Source organism: Mus pahari, chromosome 2, assembly GCF_900095145.1.
Source record: "Mus pahari chromosome 2, PAHARI_EIJ_v1.1, whole genome shotgun sequence".
Lineage (NCBI taxonomy): Eukaryota > Metazoa > Chordata > Mammalia > Rodentia > Muridae > Mus > Mus pahari.
In genome coordinates, this window is record NC_034591.1 from 144,297,011 (window position 1) to 144,302,208 (window position 5,198).

General features: G+C 38.1%; 1 non-coding gene across 1 annotated transcript; it reads left to right on the plus strand.

The window, feature by feature from the left end:
• Nucleotides 1-2,379: 2,379 nt before the first annotated feature.
• On the plus strand, nucleotides 2,380-2,442 carry LOC115063458. Its single transcript, XR_003843333.1, has one exon. It is a non-coding gene; the product is annotated as a U7 small nuclear RNA (small nuclear RNA).
• The last annotated feature ends 2,756 nt before the right edge of the window (nucleotides 2,443-5,198 follow it).

The window sequence follows — 5,198 nt, forward strand, 5'->3', positions numbered from 1 at the left end:
ATTGTCCAGTTCTTGGAAACAGATTTAGGCCTTGTCTCCTTAACTGCCTATTTGAAACCTGTCATGGAATCAGCCTGGCCTTCTCACTAGAATGACTTTGTTCTGGGAATGTTTGGTAGCTTTCACTTACTAATGCCATTCTTATGAATTCTTGCAATATCTGGGCATTTTAAGAAGTTGATTTTATGAATGGCCACTTTTCTACAAAATGTGTTTTTGCTATGTAAAATCTTCATAGTTCCTGAAGAATGTTGAGAATCTAATAGCCTAGACTACAGTTAAGGGGAAATAAACTGCTCCCTTTGTTACTGTCAGAGAATTGCTCAGCAGAGTGGTGAATAGACTAGAGGTTGACCTAAATTTGGATGACAGACATCTCTGCCATTTAGTATCTGTGTAACATGAGAAAGAGATCCATTTTTTCAACTGAGATGGTTAACCCTGACTTTCAACCTGACAGAATCTAGAATGACCAAAGACAGAAGGATGTACCTATGAAGGATTATCTAGTTTAAAAGAGGTGTGAAGATTCACCCAGATTAAACCATACCGTCATCCTAATACATACACACAAAAGGCCTCAGCAAAGTACCACAAATTCAGTCTCACAATACATCCACATATTATATAACAAGACGAAGTGGATAAGATGAAGTAGGATTTCTCCCAGGTATGCAAATTCAATGTAGTTGGAAGATTTTGAATGTTCTTATGATGAAAAAACAATGAATGTATGGGGTGATAGAGTAGGGACCTAATGTGATCATTACCCATTGTGTACATGTACTGGAACATGATACCACATTACATGTATGTATATCATTATGGGGCAGTTAAAAACATAAAACTTCAGCCGAGTGTGGTGGCACATGCCTTTAATCCTAGCACTTGGGAGGCAGAGGCAGTTGGATTTCTGAGTTCGAGGCCAGCCTGGTCTACAGAGTGAGTTCCAGGACAGCCAGGGCTACACAGAGAAACCCTGTCTCAAAAAAACAAAACAAAAACAAACAAACAAAAACATAAAACTGCAAAAATGAAATCAATTAATGCAGATTAGCATACTACTTGTCTAACAAAAAATAAATAACACAACCAAATTAATAGATGAAAACTAAGAACAGAATCTGGAAGTGACTTCAACTTGATAAAGAACATTCATGAAACACCAACAGTAGCACCATATTCCATGGTGAGAAACACAAAGCTCTCCCATTAAGACTGGAAACTGGAAAAAGATTTCAGCATCTTAGTGACTGAAAAATGTAGTAAGATGATACATTAGTTTTCCAACTCATTGCTGGGACAAAATAGCTGTCAGCAACAACTAGGGGAAATATCTATTTGGGTGCACATTTTTATAAGGAGTTTAATCTATCAAGGCAGGGCAGAGTGTACTTCTTACCTCTAGATAACATAAGTTTGTTACTTATATTGCCTTCTTGCTATGATTGAGGCACAATGGTTATGAGACATAGGCTACTGAATGTACAGCAGCCACATCAAGCTCACACAGCATATATAGTATATATATATATATGTATATACAGTGTGTATATACAGTGTGTATATACTATGTGTGTATGTATATACATATTTTCATCTATTAATTTAGTTGTATAGTATGCATTTACTATATGCATATACAGTATATTTACATATATACATGTATACAGCACCAGGTCCTGAATGGCTGCAGAAGAGACTTTTTGACAAAGATCCTGCCCCTGGATCAGAGCCAGCAGGGCATCAGCCTTCATGGGCTGTAAGTATAAGGCTTGTTTGTATAATAATGAATATATTTTACTTTAATGTTCCTCCTTCAGGGGAATGTCCTCTCTGCCAAGGATAAGGACTCCATGATAATCAGAGCCAGCACAATTCTGGGAAGTGAAAATGTATGTTTGTGATGCTAAGACCTTCAGGACATCCCTTAAGGCTGTGGGAAAGAGCTTTGAAAACATGAGTTCAAGAATATATAAACATGATTTCTCAACTATGTAAAATATATGGTGCAATAAGAATTGTATGAGGGGCTTCACAGACCTAAAAGAACAGAGGCAGCTGAACTGGTAAACTAGTTTGTCAGAAAGATATTAAGGAAGGAGATAAAGAGATTTAGGGAGTAGTGATCTCAGGGCAAGATCCCACCCAGCTAAGCTTATTGTGTGTATTTACAAAGGCAGGCACATTTTTGAGTTCAGTGCTAGCCTGGGACAGAGTGAGTTTCAGTCCTTTTAAAAGAATCAAGAGGCTAAGGTCATAAAATAATGATTTGTGGGATAATTAAAAGAGAACCTGGGGTAAATGACTGAATTGATATGTAAATAAAAAGACTGGGCTTTGGTGTGCAAGAGAGAGCTACCTAGAAAGAGCTTCTTCGAGAGATAATATCTCTTTTAGAATTTTTCTAGCAGGTTTTCTGACTTTGGTTGGAAAACCCAAAAGCTATTTGGAGATCTTTCTTAAGCAAACAGCTGTTTCAAGAAGAAAGACATTTCAAATAGAAATTTATCTACAGAGTTGTCTCAAACAGACTGCAGAACTGTCAGCTTGCACCAATCACTGATTTCAAGTTGTTTCTTTTGCTGCTCCCAAACATCCTTTCTCAGGATCCCCTCTTGGAGGCTCATCCTTAGCAATGCAGTAAATGTATAAGCCAATAATAATGTGTTTATTACCATTACAAAGTGCTGAATACTATTTATAACTGTGTGTGCTATGCTTTCATCCAGCTAACTGTGCAGAACTAAAACATCCAGAGTGATGGCTTCTTTGAATCAGTTAACCCTTGTCTCACCAGCTCTCAGAAAACCTTAAAGAAATTTCAGATCAATTTTTTGTTGATGCAATAATTGAAAATTGATGAGGACTATGTCCCTTGACTACTGCTAGCAGTGGGATTTTGTGCCCTCAGCTAGGAACAATGTTTTTTCTGCACCAACAAATCTAAACTGGTTTGAGCCTTAAGGACCAAAGACTTATATGTCAGAGGAAAAAACCCCACCCAATAACAAGTCTCCTCCTATGAGTGATTTTTGGATTTCTTTCCACTCAGGCTCCTCCCCTTCATCATTCCTTTCCTCCTTATTATCCTCATACTTAAGTGTCCATCCTGTCTTTTAAACTTTTTAATGAAGTTCCCTCTGGACTAAGTCACTGCCATCACTAGGACCTCACTGGGACAACGGCTGCCTTGGCTAGGGTCTCCACTTTGGTTTCATCTTACTAACTCAAGCACTCTGTCTAATCAACTGTTCTCAAAGATTTTTCCAGAAGTACATGGCAGTAGACACTGGATCCAAACAGCTCTTTTGGTTAAAATTCTGCTCCTGCTTACATAAAGTCAATCTGACCTATGGACCCTTAGGCCCTAGGTCAGAGCCAACCTGTCTCACTCCATTATTCCTCTCCCACAAAAAGCACCAATGAGAGGACAGATTGCCCACTTCCTTTTATTTGATCTCAGAATCTGGAATGAAAGGTGATAACCTAGAACAAGAAATCTCAGATGAGAAAAAAAAAAAAAAAAAAACAAAAACCTCCGGACTCAGCAAAACCATGAGAAAACCTGCCTTACAAGAAAATGTAGTACAAAATACCAGCTGCTATCACCCATCCCTGATGGTAACATATCTAATGATAAAACTCTCCTCTCCAGAAGTTCCCCCTTTGCCCTACAAAGTCCTAGTCCTCTATGCCTGGGCGCTTGGTCTTTACTTCTGTAGGTAACTGCTGTCCTTCATTGTTCTCATTAAAGGACAGCCTGCTTCAATTCTGATCTAACATGTACACCACCATAATAAATGTATTAGGCAAATAATGTTTATTGCAACATGTGTGTAGAGGCTTATATATTAATTTGTTGATTCTCTTATGTGTTTATGAGTTTGTTTATTTGATATCTACCAGACTGTCTGGCAAAGAGGAAGCTGGAGAGGCAAGCGTAAGTGCTGAGAACTGAACCTACTCCTTTTGGTTGGGAGCTTTAGCCTTTAACAGCTTGACTATCTCTCCAGCCCCCATTTCATATCAAGGATTTTCATATGAGTAGCTCATTTTGGTGACAAACTGTAGAGAATAAAAGAAGCCATTGCAAGATATTCTCAGCAGGTTCAAGTGTTTATTTTTAAGTATTATTAAAATGGTACAAAAGGTAACATGTTAAATTGTATGTTCAGAAAACTCATTGATATCCATTTCTAACAGGACATGTAATTTTATGGGATTAATTTTCACTATATTGGAAACATATGTGAATGGATGTTAACTGCTTATACATGGACTGACAGTGAGAAGATAAGCTTATTTTGCCATAGCATCTGATGTGTCCTATTTCCCATGGCCAACACCCAGCCCACACCTGTGTTGATTTAACGTTAAGTCTGATATTGACTTACTGGCCTGTTTTCCATTTAGTGACGTGGACTCTGGTTAAGTTGTCAGAGAAATATTAACTTGCCATTTAAAATGGAAATACTTACTCTCAGGGTTTTTTCAAGTCTGACAGCTCTAGGCTCCATTGTTTGAGTAGTATGCCTCTTGCAGGTAAGATTATTTTAAAGAGAAATAGAGATGAATATATTATAATTGTTATGATTATGATTATTAGAGAAACCAAGTGTGGGTTTTCTGTGACCACCATGAGCAATAGAATAACCATTCATGTGAAGCACGAAGGTCTAATTTAGCATAACTCAGTAGCTGGTGATGATTCAGACTTACAGGGTCTGACACCAGGAAGATTATTTTAGGCATATTTAAACACAGCACAATTTTGGACAAACATTTTCTAGTGGCAATTAACTCAACCCTTCATGTACAATAAAGCTTAAGACGTGACAACATTGAACTCTTTGCAAAATACTTGTGAGCTCTTTCATGAAGGTGGGTTTTCTATATTGACTATATGTGACATCTTAAGGGTCTGGGAGGATCTGGTGTGGTTGTGGTCATTCAGATAGTGCAGAGGTCACCTTATCTATTAACCCCTTCTGTTCCCATTTGTAAAGCACAGGTGACATCTCCTGCCTCTATCTCCTCAGTGCCTGGATTGCAGGTGTTGTGCACCCATGTCCTTCCAAGTTTTTATTCTTTAACCAGCCCTATTGCCATAATCCTAGCACTTCACATAAGATGCCACTTTTCACACAAAGTTTAGACCCATTCACTATGTTGGCAAGCAGGAATGGAGACTGGGC